The 18,049-nt window shown below is 38.1% G+C and overlaps 1 pseudogene; it reads right to left on the minus strand.

Annotated features, from left to right (window-relative positions):
• Positions 1-1,426: 1,426 nt before the first annotated feature.
• Positions 1,427-3,567, minus strand: LOC102476973 (glutaredoxin-3 pseudogene; annotated as a pseudogene).
• Between the last annotated feature and the right edge of the window lie 14,482 nt (positions 3,568-18,049).

Genomic DNA, 18,049 nt, shown 5'->3' on the forward strand with positions numbered 1-18,049 from the left:
AACAATAAATATTCCATATTTGTCCACTTTTAATCAGATGCCAGGGTCTTATTTTTTATGACTAAATAGTATTCCATGGAGTATATGTGCCACGCTTTTTTAATCCATTAATTTATTTGTGAACATTTGAGTTGGTTCCATGTCTTAGCAATTGTGAATAATGCCACAATAAACATAGATGTGCAAGCACTTTTCTGACTGAGCGTTCTCCTGTCCTTTGGGTAGATACCCAGGAGTGCAATTGCTGGATCATAAAGTAGTTCTTTTGTAGGTCTTTGAGGAATCTCCATCTTGTTCTCCACAGTGGCTGGACCAATTTATATTCACACCACATCCCTGCCAGCACTTTCTGTAGGTGGATACCCAGTTTTTCCAGCACCATTTGCTAAAGAGGTTTTACTTTTTCCACTGGATTGACTGGTACCCTTTGTCAAAGATCAGTTGGCTATATGTTTTGGAGTTTATTTCTGGGGTCTCTATTCTGTTCCATTGGTCTACATGTCTGTTTTTGTGCCAATACCATGCCATTTTGATTATCACAGCTTTGCAATAAATTTTGAGGTCAGGGAGTGAGATGCTGCCTACTCCACTCTTCTTGCATAGGATTGATCTGGCAATATGGGGTCTTCTGTGATTCCAGACATGTTTTATGATTTTTTTTTTAGATCTGTGAAGAATGTCTCTTGTAATTTTATAGGGATTGCATTAAATATGTAGATTAATTTGGGTAGAATTGCCATTTTGATTATATTAATGCTTTTAATCCAGGAACATGGGGTGTCCTTCCACTTTTTTGTGTCATTTTCAATTTCTTTTAAAATATTTTCAAAGTTTTCATTGTAGAGGCCTTTGACTTCCTTGGTTAGATTTATTCCTAGGTATCTTATACTTTTTGTGGCTATGGTAAATGGGATTACTTTCTTTAGTTCTGCCTTTGTCTGCTTGTTGTTTGTATATAGAAATGCTATAGATTTTTGTAAGTTGATTTTGTATCCTGCCACTTTATTGTATTCATTTATTACTTTGACAAATTTTTTGTGGATACCTTAGGGTCTTCTATGTATATCATATCATCTGCAAACAGAGGTAATTTCAACTCTTCCTTCCTTATTGGAATGCCTTTTATTTCATTCACTTTTCTGATTGCATTAGATAGGACTTCCAGTACTATATTGAATAGGAATGGAGAGTATGGGCAGCCTTGTCTTGTAACAGTTTTGGTATTCAGTGTAATATTAGGTTTTTTTAAATTGAATTTGAAGATGTTTATTGCATTCTATTTTTGGTGGAAAGAAATGTAACATACATTTATTTGTGAAATACACAAAGCTAAACTGGATAAGAAACATTTTCCTATTCCCAGTCCATTTCCGAGGACTAAATCATGAACTGCTCCACTGTAATAAATCTCGTGTAATAGTTGGACACCAAGTTTAATATTTATTAATTTTCTCCTCTTAGTATAGGCAGCAATTCACCATTTTCTTTCAGTTCCTTAGCAATATCCAATCCCGCAACAAGCTCCCCTTTCACATAGAGCTGAGGGTACGTTGGCCAATTTGAGTAAGCTTTCAATCCTTGTCAGACTTCTTCATCTTCCAATATATTAAATGTTTCATATTCAACACCAGTACTATTCAGTATTTCCAGAATTTGTTTGCTGAATCCACATTTTGCTTCCCTTTTGTTTCCTTTCATAAAGAGCGTCACAGAAGCTTTGTCAGCCCTGTGAGCCTTTCTAATTTGGGAGCCTTGGGGCAAATTGTATCTAGTTCTTCAGATGCTTCTAGCTCTTTAATAATATCAAGTCCTCCTATGAGCTCTCCAGAAACATAGAGCTGAGGATAGGTAGGCCAATTGGAATAGATTTTAAGCCCCTGTTGAACTTCTTAATCTGAGTAGATATCAAAACTGCTAAACTGTTTATTATGCTTGTGAAGAATTTCCACCATCTGCTTGCTGAAACCACAGCATGGCTCTTGAGGAGTTCCCTTCATAAACAACATACAGGGGGCAGCATGGGCTAATTTCTTCTTCTTCTTTTTATTTTTTTGGAGAGGTTTTTGCTATAGGGCCATGTGCTTGCCAGACAGGCAGAGAGAGACAGAGAGACACAAAGTGAGAAATCACCCCTCAGGGGGGACGGCCATACCGCAATTCCTTCTCCTCCATTTTCTCTCAGGATCTTGGGCACATATGCATATGTGCCCAGTGTGAGTTTTAAGCCACTGGGTCTGGGACTCGAACCACAGTCGACTACATGGGAGTCTAGCAACATAGCCATTATGCTAACTGCTGGTCCAGAGTTAATTTCTTGAAGTGGAGGTTGAGATCTTCTTTAGGGTGCTCATTAGTGTTGGGAGGGATGGAGCCACTAGATGCGTGTTGCTGAACTTTTTTGGTCAACTCTGGGGCATGTGCACCATCTAATCAGTCAATTTTCTGAGAATTCTTCAAAAACAGAAAGGTAGGGAATAGAACTAATTCTATATTTTTCAGATACTTCAGGAACAGCTTCAGCTTCCATCTTCACACATGAAACTTGAGGGTGTTCTTTAGCTAATTCTGCCATTACACCGTTCATCTGTGCACACTATGGAGCCCATGGTGCCCAGAAATGGACCACAAGGAGGGACCCTTAAATATTCAGGCCAGTAATCATCATACAGTTCACCCCCATGAAAAAGTCTCCTATTCATCTCTATGGATCTCTTTTCATAGCCTTCTCAAGGACAAGTACATGAGCCAAACTAGAAGACCTCACAACAGTTCATGAAATAGGAAATCCTTATCTATGGCAACAGGTTAAGTCTGAAGATACAGACATTACCCGTTGACTGACCAACAAACTTTCAAAGCTTATTTTAAGCCCCTGTTGAACTTCTTAATCTGAGTAGATATCAAAACTGCTAAACTGTTTATTATGCTTGTGAAGAATTTCCACCATCTGCTTGCTGAAACCACAGCATGGCTCTTGAGGAGTTCCCTTCATAAACAACATACAGGGGGCAGCATGGGCTAATTTCTTCTTCTTCTTTTTATTTTTTTGGAGAGGTTTTTGCTATAGGGCCATGTGCTTGCCAGACAGGCAGAGAGAGACAGAGAGACACAAAGTGAGAAATCACCCCTCAGGGGGGACGGCCATACCGCAATTCCTTCTCCTCCATTTTCTCTCAGGATCTTGGGCACATATGCATATGTGCCCAGTGTGAGTTTTAAGCCACTGGGTCTGGGACTCGAACCACAGTCGACTACATGGGAGTCTAGCAACATAGCCATTATGCTAACTGCTGGTCCAGAGTTAATTTCTTGAAGTGGAGGTTGAGATCTTCTTTAGGGTGCTCATTAGTGTTGGGAGGGATGGAGCCACTAGATGCGTGTTGCTGAACTTTTTTGGTCAACTCTGGGGCATGTGCACCATCTAATCAGTCAATTTTCTGAGAATTCTTCAAAAACAGAAAGGTAGGGAATAGAACTAATTCTATATTTTTCAGATACTTCAGGAACAGCTTCAGCTTCCATCTTCACACATGAAACTTGAGGGTGTTCTTTAGCTAATTCTGCCATTACACCGTTCATCTGTGCACACTATGGAGCCCATGGTGCCCAGAAATGGACCACAAGGAGGGACCCTTAAATATTCAGGCCAGTAATCATCATACAGTTCACCCCCATGAAAAAGTCTCCTATTCATCTCTATGGATCTCTTTTCATAGCCTTCTCAAGGACAAGTACATGAGCCAAACTAGAAGACCTCACAACAGTTCATGAAATAGGAAATCCTTATCTATGGCAACAGGTTAAGTCTGAAGATACAGACATTACCCGTTGACTGACCAACAAACTTTCAAAGCTTCTTTTGAAAAGGAGACAGAACGACCTAATCCGTCAGGGTCTTATCTAACAGTTTTCCTGGTGACAGATGGTGACATAGATGTCCGCTAAGTTAGGCTAAGAAGAAAGCGCCCAGCATGCTGCCAACCTGCGCAAGGAGAGGTTGTGGCCCGCAGCCATGGGGGGCCTCCTCAAGGGTCTCCACAAGGCCTCGTCCACAGTCCCCACCCCCGTGCCGCAGAGTTGAGTCACCTTGTTGGTCCTGCTCCTGGGTCGCCCAGGCTAGGGGTCGGCAGTGTCGGGTCCCTGGGGTTCGGGCCTCTGTAGAGGTCGAGGCAGGGGAGCGAGGCTCCGCCCTGCTCACTGTTCCCAGAAGGAGCCACAGCTCCCAGTGTAATATTAGGTTTTTCATCGGTGGCTTTTATTATGCTGAGAAATTATCCTTCTATGCTGATTTTGCTGAGAGTCTTAACCATGAAGGATGTTGTATTTTGTCAAATGCTTTTTCTGCCTCAATTGAAATAATCATATGCTTTTTGTCTTTCTTTCTCTTAACGTGGTTTATTACTTTTATGGTTTTGTGTATGTCTTACCACCCTTGCATCCCCAGAATAAAGCCTACCTGGTCATGATGAATAATCTTTTTTATATGCTTTTGGATACAATTTGCTAGTATCTTGTTGAGAATTTTTGCATCTATATTTATCAGAGATATTGGTCTGTAGTTTTCCTTTCTTGTCATATCCTTAATTAAAATTATTACTTCTTTTTAAATCAGGGAAACTAAAAAAGAAGTTTACAGTCAAATGGAAGGATCAACAATGAGTTATCCTAACATTCATTAAAATGGCTAAAGTTATAAAGTTTAACAATACCAAGAGTTGACAAGGATCTGATGGAACTAGAAGTCAAATTGCTGGTGGAAATACAGAATAGTGTCACTTTGGAAAATTGCTTGAGGGTCAACCAGTGGCATGGTGATTAAGACAGCTGAATTTTCATGGTCAGTTGTGTGGTTTAATTCCTGGACTTAGTGGCTTGAAAAACATGCCAAAATTATGGGAGGAGAATGGAAGAAAAGAGACTGTGGCATGGCCATCCTCCCAGGAGGGGAGCTCTCTCTCTCTCTCTTTCTGGTGAGAACATGCACCTTATAGCAATTTTTTCTTAATTACTTGAAAGTTTCTTATAATGTTAAACATACACTTTCTATATGATAATAGCAATTTTAGCATCCCTATATATTTATCCAAAGGGAGTAAAAATCATATCTGTACAAAGTTTTATTTAAATTATCTTTGTACATAATAGCCCCAAACTGAAATAAAACAAACGTTCATCAACAGGGAACAGATATACCATTATGCTATATCTAAACAAAGAATCTAGATGAATTAACTACTCATTTATGCAACAGTATGGGAGAACCTTACGAACAGTATGCTGAGTAAGCCGAACACAAAGAGCACATATTGTATGATTTGATTCATTTGAACCTCTAGCAAAAAACACGAAATCTAAGTTTAATCCCTTCCAAACTGATTCCATAGTTCAGTGGTTAAGGGAGCTGGACCCACAGAGCTGAACACAGTTCAAATCTTGGTCCTGGTGGTTGAAAAATCATGTAGGATGTGTGTGTGTGTGTGCATATCTCAGATCCTAACAGCTGGAAGAATGAAAGAAAAGAATTGTAGCATGACCACATGCCATTGCAGGGTGCTTTCTCTCTCTCGTTTGCTCTGGTGAGCACATGGGCTCTAGTCCAATAAGTACAACAAAAAAATCTATAGTCATAGGAAGAAAAGAAAATTCCCCTTTTATCTAAGACCAGAGATAGATATCTGGGTCCAGTTGGAAGGTCTACAGAGAACCATTGGAGATGATGAAAATGTTTAAATTTTGATATGATGATGGTTTCATGGATGCATGGATTTGTCAAAATTACTTGAACAGCAAACTGTTTTCCCACTAGAGGTACACCAAAAGTGGGGTAGTGGGAGCAGACCATTCCAAGGTCTAGGCAGTAGAGGCACGCATTATCTGTGGAAAATTTAAAATAATAATAAAGAAGACTTAAATCAGCCTCAGTTTCATTATCCTCAAGCATTGACAATTCTAAATAGTGTCAGTGATAAAATAACTCTCTCTGAAAACAATTTGCTAATTTAAGTTCTAAACAATTGTTGTTATAGATTTCTAAATAACACATATGCAAGCTTCAAATTAGCACCTGTAGTTCAGGTCTTCAAGTAACTATACATTAGGCAAATGCCAAAGCTTCCTAAGCTTTATATTCTCATATCAGTCTTTTCTTACTCCAATATGTCTCTTATACTGCAACCAAACAGTTCCTCTGATTAAAGATACCAATTATTTGACTTCCCTAAAGAATAAAGACAATTGTCTGGCTGGTAACACTAGGACCTTCAGCTCCTGGGTTCAACTTTTCCTTCTAGATCCTTTGAATATCTCATAGTGTGGTCCATGGACCTCCTGTATTGAAATGACAGTGTTGGCTGAAGGATGAAGATGTGTATACCTAGGAACCTCTTAAAATCTGCAGAACCAAAATATCTGGGGGTGGGACTCCAGAGCTCCTCAGGTGATTCCTAGGTACAAAAAAGTTCAAGCATTTCTGCTCTGCCTTCACCAGCTACTTTTTTGTTTTGCTCAGCATGCAGGGCACATTCACGCTGGAGCCACTATTTCATGGTTCACTTACCTCTCCAGGATACTCATTTCCCACTTCTCTTTCCAGTATTTGAAGGGATAACCTATGTGTCTTTCCCTTTATGGAAACTTCTCTTCTCCTGTAATATTCTTCTCTATGATCCCATAACACATTTTATATACTCAGACTACAGCTCACATGAGTTGGTGCTATTTTTATTGTGGTAGCCATTAGAATCATTTTCCAAATATTTCTGGCTACCCCTCTTTCATGATAGGATTGAATTCTTGGCTCCCTGTCGTTAGGGGTCATGTCACCAATTTTGACCGATGAATTGTGAGTAGAAGTTTATGTGTCACATCCACAATGGAGCATTTAATGAGTCCCTATTACCTTTTGTTGTGACTTGGTAATATTCAAGAAAGCAGTATAGACATCTATGTTAAGGTACAATCAAATGAGATTGCTTCATGAGCCATTGTGTCTACCACTCATAGATGTATGATACTTAGGGCTATTGGTAGCAATGCCTATCAGTGGTTCAAGGACTTTCTGCAATAACTTAGACCCCATTACCTTGTATTTTTTTTCTTTACTCTCTGTTAAGTTGGAGCATGTGAGAGAGCATTAAGGCAGCACAGCTTGTGGTTGTGGTGGTGGTGGTGGTGGTGGTGGTGGTGGTGGTGGTGGTGGGGCGGTCATTCAGATCTGGATTTCGAGCCCAAGTTCACCACTTATTGACTAACCATGGTCAAGTTACTTAGGTTTGGGATCTGAAGTTAGAGTAATAGCTGTATCACTGGACTCCCATGTAGTTGACCACAGTTCAAGTCCCAGACCTGTTGACTTAAACTTATGCCGGGGGCATGTGTGTGCATGCCCATCCTCCAAGAGGAGAATGGAGGAGAAGGGACTGTGGCGTGGTCATCCCCCCTGGGGGGTGATTTCTCTCTTTTTGTCTCTCTGTCTCTCTCTGTCTTTCTGGCGAGTGCATGCGCCCTATAGCCAAAACCTCTCAAAAATAAAAAAAGTTACTTAGGTTCTCTAAATCTCAATTTTCTTATCTTTAAATTGAGAATAGTAATTTCTATGATAGAGGATATGGTGACAATCATACAAGGTATAACTATGCTAGCACATTGCCAGTTATCTAACAGTACCATGGTGACCATGAAGGACCACCTGCGTCTTTGGGGTCATCTTGCTTGAAGGTTTTGATTCCTGAAGCTACATGTCAGAGACCTATTTTACTACTGAAGTCTAACACTTTGGGCTCTGTTGAATATTTTTTTTTTTGACAAGGAAAATGCAGTTACTGAAATCATATGGAAAAAAAAATCAGTGATACCATTTGTGTAGAGCTGACTGAGAGCTATAAACATGGCTAATTTTCATTTAGCCGTTTTGTTATGTTTAAATCCTGAGCTTTACAGAGCTCCTTAATAGCCACAGAGGGACCAGCAGTTAGCGTAATGGCTATGTTGCTGGACTCCCATGTAGTCAACTGCGGTTCGTGTCCTGGACCCGGTGGCTTAAAACTCATATTGGGCGCATGTGCGTGTGAGCCCAAGATCCCAAGGGGAGAATGGAGGAGAGGGGAGAATGGCCATCCCCTCTGGGTGAGGGTAATTTCTCGCTTTCTGTCTCTCTGTCTCTGTCTGGCAAGCGTACATGCCCTATAGCAAAAACCTCTCAAAAAAAAAAATAGCCACAGATAGTAAGTATCATAAACATCTTTGTATATTAGGAAGACAGACTATTTATTGTTGTTGTTTTTCTGGCATTCTCACTACAATGTCAAACTTAGTTATAAAATAAAGATATTTATAACCCTAAATGGCATCAGAATTAAGGTGATTCACCACCTGAAGAAACTGTAACCCGGTTGGCCTGTGGCATTATGGGGCCTAGCTTCCACAAATTGCTTGAATCGAATGACTACCCAAACACTCTACTGCCCTAGACTTGGTACTTTAGCTATTATTTACTGAGTGCTGCTGTATTCTTAATACCAATATGCTCTTTTACAAGAGGGTTTCACAAGTACAAAAAGGTATGAGTGAATGCCCAAATGGTCTGTATTTACCTTTCTTGAATCTCATGTCATTTTAATTTATTCAGTTGATTCATTCATCCTAACATACTCAGAATTCAAATCTTATCTGTGGTAAGTTGTCATCACTATGAATTCTATTTTTCCAGTTTTATAATGCATTTTATATTCTACTTCCTAAGTTGTGTTCCTATGTACATATCCATAATCCCATTGTGATTTGTTGATGCTCTCTAAAATTATTTGCAAAGAATTCTATTTAGATGCAATGATCCTATTTAAACCTTAGGCACCTTGATTACCTCCTTCACTCCCTTCTTTCTTCCTTTATTCATTCCTCTACAAAATTTAATTAGCATTTACACTGTCAGGCAAAGTTCCAGAAGTTAGAAATGCAGTGGTGACCAAACCAACAAGGGCTCGGACCTCATAGAGCACAGCACCTAGCATTGAAGAGATATTGAAGCATAGAAATATAATGAAGTGTGGTCAATGTTATAAGAGGGAACTACATGAACAGGTTTAATCGTTTTCAGTAGGGACGTTACTGTTTGTGGTTTTCAAAAAATAATTATTTATTTTTATTATTATTTAATTTGCTTTGAAACACGTGTGCTCACTAAAGAGAGAGAGAAATGCGTGGAGGGGGGCAGTGAGAGAGCAAGTCACTAGGTCTCGGATTCAAACTGTGAATGGCCAGGTGGGAGTCCAGCACCTTAACCACCATGCCACCTGCTGACCCTGTTTGTAATTTTTCAAATACAAGTTATGAAGTGATTTTCAGCAGAAAACTTGAGCAATAACTGGTAATATGTTTACATTTTCTCCTGTTTGTGATCTTAGAAGTCATTACTATGTTCTGTCTGCTCTTTTTTGTTTTTCCCTCATTTCTCCTGTGCTACTACTCACTTGCCCAAAACTTGATACTGTTTCTCTTTAACATTTCAAAGTCACCATTGACCTTTCATTACCCAGAGTGCTTTTTATAAAACGTAGTTACATATTAAAGTGAAGGTCATATATTTATATCTTGAAAAATTATAAAAGCACATATCCTAATTTCTTGCCTCTTCCTCTATTATGATTTTTATGTAACTTCTTGTTCTCAAGGAAAATGAAAACTTATGACAGCTAATAGGTGCCTCTGCTTCTCTGAGGGAAATAACGACATTATGTTCTTCAACAATGTGTGCTAGCACCTGAAAATCTTGCTTGATCTTAGAAGCCACTATTTTGATTCCACTTCATTTCTGTCTCCCACTTGGTAGCTGAAAACAGTTTTTGTGGGTAATGGGACGATCAGTTATTAGTTTGTTTCTTGTAGCAAGATATATGGGTTTTGAATTGGTTATAGAGGCCCATTGATAGCAGCTAACAATTCAGGTAATATTGTATATGTTTTTATTATTCTTTTTTTCTTTTTCTTTTGTATTTAATCAGTGTATATCTTTACAGCATACAAAATGAATTTTCCTAGCACGAATACATTGCATATTAGTCCAGTCAAAGATATTACCATGCACATTATCATCAGAGAATTCTGATACCTTCTCGTTCTATATCAGATCACCCCATTACTTCAAGTTCAGCCTTATCTTTACACTTGGGGTTCCTGCCTTCCTCTGAAGTTCTCAAGATCTCCACATGTGCATGTTCACTGCGGGCCCAGTGGCCTCCCCACCATTCCTTAGCTCACCTCTGCACTGCCATATGCTCCCACTTATTCATCTTGTCTGTCCCTGGTCTCTTACACTGAGTTCCATCATATACCACCATAGTGGAAGAAAGGTATCTTTATTTCTGCCTCCATTTTCTTGCTGAACTCGAGAATTATCATAGGTTAACTTCTTTCTCTCACTTAATTACTTTCTTCATCTGCCTAAAATGTGATAAAAACGTGCAAGTATGAAGCTTACAGTCTAAGGTGCATTTTCTTTGGGGAAGGTAGAGTTGACATCAGAAAGCACACTTTATTTGCTATTATTTAATCAGTTTCATAATCCTAAAGACTTTCATCTTCTTTTTCCTTTGCTTCTCGGTTAGTTCAAGGCTCTATACAACAATTTTACACATAGTTATCTCTCTTTGCATCTTGGCAAAGTGCATAGGGTAAAATGAAATGTGGTTCAGGTGGGATTTGCTGTTTTCTTATATATTTAGCTAGGCAAGGCTTCAAGTACGAAAGTAGGGCCATTATTCTGCATGAGAATGTTTAGATAAATAATTGTTCAATTTCTCACATGTAGCAAGGCCAGTTTGTTCTTGAGGGCTCTTGAAAGTCCCCCTTCTCCCCCCTGGTCACAGTCAATTTAAGCTGACCTGGCAAGTGACCAGACTGCCTCTACGAGGATTGCATATTATTTGTGGCATTGCCTCTTTCACTATACAAATGACTGCTGCATTCTGTACAACAACTAGGCAGCACTTAGACCCAACAGATAGCTCTGTTGGACTTCATCTGGGCATTTCCTTGTGGTCTGGTGGCAATCACTTCTTACTAGGACTTATAGTGCATAGTCTGTAATCTTCCAGCTGCCTTTTTCTACTCAACTCAGAGTGTTCTGACACTGAACTTTCTTCTTTGATGAGAATTATGGGCTATTGGAAAAAAATTGATGGGCTAACAAAATATTTATCTTCTATGCAAAGTGAGTTTTAGTGGTGAAAAGAAGATGATTATACAGTTGATGGTGGTGTAGGTAGCCAGTGTAGTTGGGGATATCATTGTGCTGGATACATGGGGACTGAAATATCTGCTCAGTGATATTGCCTTACTGGGTTCTAGAAAAAAGGTAGAGTTCTTCATGACTGAACTTAGGTTTTCTGAAAAAGTGATACTTGTGTAAATAAATGGTCTTCCCAGAAAGAAGTCCGAATCATGCATTCAGAAATATCATAGTTACTCTTCTCTCTCTAGTTCTAGTTATTATAAAAGTATTGCAAAAATTTAGGAATATTCTGAAGTGATTAAAGACTTGCTGCATGAGATATTATCCTGATTTCTTCTCTAAGAAGGGGAGAACATCCTAAAATGGTTAGGATATTTTCTTTAAAACACATGTGTTTTCTTTCAGGAGTTTTTCTTGGTTTTATAATTGACAGATTGTGCAACTTGAGGTTTGTGACTTAACTTTCCCGTTCTTTATTTCTTTTCCTGTAAAATCAACAAAATAATCCTTGCATCCATGGGTAAGCATGTAAAATGACTGCAACATTTAATTTTTTACAAAAATATCCACAAATTTTGCCAAAAAATTCCTTCAATTAAAATGGACAGCAGTGTGATTATTGTAAGACACTTGAGTAGTTACTTAATTCTTTAGTGTTGTAGATTTTGTTACAAATGCCTAAATAAGGATTTAAAAGAAAATTCCACTTTTTCAAATAATAATGGTTCTATTTAAAGTTCACCATTACTAATACATTGAGATATTGTATGCATGTGTGATCTGGAATCTCTCAGCCAAGGGCTGGGAAATATTGTTAGTGATTAAGTGAAAATGAATCTCACCTTGGGAATGAAGGAAGTAAGTATGTTGGAGAATAACTCCAAGATTCATGCATGGGTTTGAAGCAGGCCTGCCTTAAAGTTGTAATCCTTTAAAAAGGTTCTAACTGAAGTAGATAACTAATTTGTCCTGCAGAAAGCCTTCTCGGGTTACTCTCTTTGTGTGTCCGGTGGTTCTTACTCACTCCAGGACTTTGTTGTTCAACATGCTCATCGTCCATCTGCGGCTGAGTCCTGCAGAATGACGGGAGGGTAAATGGGAACGCTTTGTGTTTTCAGACAGTTCTCATGCTTCTAGGAAAGTCAATTAGGAAGTGAAACCCTAAGCAGTTGACAATGTGCATTGTTGGCTACTAGGGCATGGTGACAAATAGCCCTGAAAGGTCTTCACTTTCTTTTGTAAACAGAAAGGTAAGGAATTTGCACAAAAATGCACTGGTAAAGATCTGCTTTTCATCAGAGTCTAACCATATAGTAAACAACAGAAATAACTTGTTTTAATAAAGCACGGTGTTGAAACGTTTATCAGCAAGTCCTTTCTACCCGCTTCAAAAGGTATATTTGGATAAGTGAAACCTTTGCCCAAAAGGACACAATCTGAAATTTTGTGATAAGATTTTCATTATGTCAAGGTCAAGAAACTTAAGTAAAAACTTAAGTAAAAAGGTTGACTGTCATGTAATTGTGAATTTCTCTCTTATTAGGTTGAGATATTTTGACTAAGTATTCACTTACGTATTATTTGTGGATAGATGTGGTTAGAAAGAAGGAACTCTGTAAATGTTTAATTTGGAATGGTTAATGAATTATATTAAAGACTTTCTTCCTTCCTCTCTTCTGGATAGATGTATACTGGAGTCTGGGAAAACTCTCAAAATGTAAAAAATGTATTGTTATGATGAAAAAATATAATAATAACCACACTGATCTGACAGAAAGTGAAGATAAAACTGGGAGGCAGGTCTGAACCTGGCACTGGGACAGTGGTGAAGTGTTTGAGATGTCAAGCTGAAAGAAGTGGGACTGGGTAGTCCAAGAAGACAAGTTTGAAACGAAAGAGAATGAGAATGGAAGAACTAACAGTAACATAATAATTTTCAGTTTGGGGATAAGTCTTGAGAGTCGGCAAGACTTATAGAGAAGTAAATGCCATTATTTCTCAATCCAATGGGCTTTGTTGAAGTCTCAATTTCTTTTTTTTTTTCTTTTTTCGGAGAGGTTTTTAGCTATAGGATGCGTGTGCTCGCCATAAAGACAGAGACAGAGAGATAGAAAGCGAGAAATCGCCCCCCTGGGGGGATGGCCACGCTGCAAATCTCTTCTCCTCCATTCTCCTCTTGGGATCTTGGGCACCCATGCACACGCTCCTGGCATGAGTTTAAGCCGCCAGGTCCGGGACTTGAACATGGGAGTCCAGCGACATAGCCGTTACACTAACTGCTGGTCCCAAGTCTCAATTTCTTGTAAGTAAGAAGAAAATCTTCCCAGGAAGACTCAGTACCTTTAATAGAACATTCTAAGATGAAAATGGGCTTCTGTGCCACCTATGACTATGGTCACTAGCCATGCATGGATACTAAACACATGTAATGTGGATAGTGTAACTGAGTCATTGACTTCTAAGTTTTATTTAATTTTAATTTGATAGTCACATGTGGTTAGTGGCTATCATATTGAACAGTTCAGCTAGGCTTTATTTCTTCTGTCACATGTCATGATCAAGTGAGAGGCTTTGTCTGAGGTTAGATTGGCTAGCTTTGGGGACTAGCAGAGAGCATAATGGTTACATCACTGGACTCCCATGTAGTCGACCATGGTTCAAGTCCTGAATTCAGCAGCTTAAAACTCAGGCTGGGCACATGCGTGTGCAAGTCCCAAGAGGAGAACTGAGGAGAAAGGATTGCAGCATGGCCATACCCGCTCAGGGGTGATTTCTCACTTCTTGTCTCTCTGTCTCTCTGGTGAGCACATGTGCCCTATAGCAAAAATCTCTCTTTGGAAAAAAAAAAAAAGGATAGTTTTTAGAAAATGTGTAGGCTTTTATGAGGAGTTTTTGTCTGAAATCTATGACTGTACCAAGCCCTTCAATTTGAACTAGTACTAATATTTCCTGCTTGTAAATGTTCGATGCATTGTTTCCTCCCTTGTATGCTTAGAATCGGTAGTAAACCAAACTCATTCTTGCCAGGATAGGCTGCATGGGCCAAAGGAAGAGGAATAAGGAAGTTCTAGTAGAGCTAAAGAGCATACTTTTTTAAAAAAATTAAAAATTAAAAAAACTTTATACATTCAATCACTTTATATCATCAGAGCTTGTGAAAAGAATTTTCCCAGCATAAATACAGTATACAACAGTCCAGTTAAAAATATTAGCATACATGTTATCATCCATAGACAGTCCTCCATTTCTGCATCCCTTAAATGTCTTGTCTCTCTATTTTTCTCCTTGAATATCCTTTTTAAATTGAATTAGACAACTCTCTGAGTTTCCACTTATGTTGGCCCTTGATAGATCATTGAATCGTCCAGATTTCACAGAGTAGATTTTTCTAGATATAACAAATACATATGTTTGCTACAAGAATTTGTTAGAATATGTTGTTATGGTTGAATTTTATCATTCATTTATTTTTGTCATTGTTGTTGACAGAATGCCTATTCTTTGGTCCGTGGACAATCCAATCAGGGACTAACGCCTTGGTACAAGTATTGAATAGCATCTAGGAATGCTTTCTAAGTATTGATGGGAAAGTGCTATATGATAAGGCTTAGAGAATGATTAAATTGTCATCCAGTGTAGAGCTCAATCATATCAGTTTTGTGGATGTTTAGATAACTTGGAAAATTTTTTGCAACATCATGTAGGTCACCGTACCTTGCTCCACAAGATCAGCCAGCCAACTGACTCAAGCAATTAGCTTACTCATCTTCCCATCTTTTCACTTTCCTTTCTTTTGTTTTCTTTTTCAGAAATAATGAGAGATCAAAGGATAGCTGAGGTGCAGTGGAAAATCCTAGTTTTCATTTTGAAAAGGTAATTAACAATTTTACCCTGTTCTATTTAACCCCAATCACTTGTGCAATTTCAACTTCTTTAATAACAAATTTACAATTTATAACTGTAATTCTTGCTCTTAGTTTATGAAATTGTTATTCAGAATAAGAAAAGTCGTTCTGACTTACTGCTTTGTCCTTGATACAAGATCAGCTCCTCTAATCCCTGATCGGAGCTCTCTTCCTTCCTGTTTATCATCAGCTTTTTGCTCTACAAAGGCAAGTATCATGTGCTTTATTCAGTGTAGACTCTCCAGGACCCAGACTTTGCTTCAAAAATAATAGTTGCTAAATGGATATTTATTAAATGTTTTTTAAAGCATAACTAGCTTTCTGTAATCTTTGGAACTATGTTATTTAGTAGTGTGATCTATCATGTCTGCTAATAAATATGCATACTCAGATTTTATATTTTACATAAATTTCCAGTGAAGTTCTTTGAGATATTTTCTATAATCAACTTGAAAAAGTATCTACGATTCTGAAAAGGTACCTTCAATGACTTTTTTGTGCAGAGTCTTTTATAAAGAGTGACATTCAACATTTTTTAAGGGATAATTAGGTCATCTACTATCTAATAGTCTGTGGTATTCTTTCTTTTCCTAATTTTCAGGAAACTTTGGGGGCGCAAAGAAAAGAGGAAAGTTGAACTTGGTACATTAGTCAATTAGTCAATTAATCAATTAACTGATAGGCATTGAGTTCCTTGAGCTTATGAGCAAGGTATCAGTTGAAGTGATTTGACATTGGTATGCCTGGCTTTGAACCACAGGCCATGTTACTATAGAAATGTAAATCTTGGGGGGGTGGCATGGTGGTTAAAGCACTGGATTCCCACATGGACAATGATAGTTCAGTCCCAGAACTGGCAGCTCTTTCTCTGTCTCTGTCTCTGGTGAGCACATGTGCTCTCTAGCAAATTTAATAGTAATAATAATAAATAAATAAAAATTAAAGAAATAATTTTTTGAAAAAAATGTAAAAAGAAGTGTAAATCTTGGGCTAGCTGGTGACATGGTAGTTAATGGACTGAATCCCACATGGCTGACTACACAGTTCAAGTCTCAGCTGCCTAGCAGGTTTGTATATGTGGGTGCCCAAATCCTGAAAGGAAGGAGAGATGGAAGAGACATGATTTCTCTGTAACCATCACCCATGTATGGTGCTTTCTCACTTTCCTGCTCTCTCTTTTTTTTATTTCTCTTCCTCTCTGTCTCTGGTGAGAACATGTGCCCTCTGGTAGGAAAAAAAAAGAGAGAGAGAGAGAGAAATATAAATCTCTCTGCCTCCTTTTTCAATGCATCTATTTGGTTTAAAAGCAAATACGAGGTATACATTTTATAGAGAAAAGAAATTTTCTCCATTTTAATGGCTTCCTAAATATCTGCAAAATTTCATAGTATTATTGAATATAATGAAAGAGAATAGAAAGTTAAAAAAGTGACAAAAAGAAACTTTTACTGCTTCAAAAACAGCGACAAGTCTCCCTGTAGTGGTAAATGGACCATGTGTGTGCTCTGGCACCAGAAAAGTATAATTTCTTTTAAAGTGTCAGGTATATATCTGTCCTTTTAAATATCATCTGGAATGATGTGTGTTTGTGTATGGAAATGAAGCAGGAGACAGAATGGACTTTTTAAGTATGGTGTGCCTATTTACTTCAAAGCTATTATTCTTCTTGTCAACAAGAATAAAATTTATTAACTCGGGTAAGTATAAAGAGGCAAGCATTTTTTTTTTTGCAATAAGGAGGGTAAGTAGATCACACCTTGAAAATCTGTCTGCTCCCATTTGGAAAAGCACTGCCTTAAATCTTAAACATTTTATTTGAAATACTACAGACACCGCAAGGGAGAGGAACAGCTTAAATCTGATGAAATAACTTACCCTCTCAGTAGTCCTAGGATTTGTATCTTTGGGAACACCCAAGTCCACAAAGAGTTCACATACGTATTTAGCACTGAATTCAGAGTCAAGTGAGAGGATTTTTTTTTTTTTTGAGTCCTCTGGTTCATTGCAAACCCTTCCTTCTTTTTAGCACTGACTTACTATTTATAAGGCTTATAGAAACACAGAAATAAGCAATGGAAAATCTTGATGAAATTACATGAAGTATCCCACATTTACTTTTGCCCTATGGATGCAAATCTCTCATTCATTTCCAAAGTGTCTCTCTCTCTCTCTCTCTCTCTCTCTCTGTGTGTGTGTGTGTGTGTTTTGGGGGTAGTCACAGAGCTGACAAAATATATATCTTCCCAGTAACATTCTAGCAAAACCCAAGTTTCTAGAATTACTTTTCCTCCACCCTTGCTCTTTAAATAGCCTTCCCAGGTAAATGCTGCTATTACTGTTAGCTCTTTTTCTTAAATTGACATGTAGTAATTGTACCTATTTGTAGCATACAATGTGCTTCTTTGGTGCAAGAGTGCAATGTAAATTGAATAAATTAGGGTAATGAGTAGAGCCATGTTTATTGTAGCACTATTCACAATAGTCCAGACATGGAATCAACCTAAATGTCTATCAACAAATGAATGGATAAAGGAAATGTGGTATGTGTTTGTGTGTGTTTGTATATGTTTCTGTCTGTACATATATACACACATATCACATTTCCTGTCACAAATAACAGAATTTCGTCATTTCAATGCCTTAATACTATTCTACTGTGTGCATGTATATGTATGTGTGCATATGTATGTATGTGTGTGTGTGTGTGTGTGTGTTTTGCATAAAGAAGGTAAATAGATCACACCTTGAAAATCTGCCTGCTCTCATTTGGAAAGGCACTGCCTGGAACCTTAGACATTTTATTTGAAATACTACAGACATTGAAAGGGAGAGGGAAAGTTTAAAGGTGATGAAAAAACTTACCCTAGACCTAGGATTTGTATCTTTGAGAACACCTAAGTCCACAAATAGTTCATGT

Source organism: Tupaia chinensis, unplaced genomic scaffold (genome assembly GCF_000334495.1).
Source record: "Tupaia chinensis unplaced genomic scaffold, TupChi_1.0 Scaffold138407_1, whole genome shotgun sequence".
NCBI classification, from domain to species: Eukaryota; Metazoa; Chordata; class Mammalia; order Scandentia; family Tupaiidae; genus Tupaia; species Tupaia belangeri.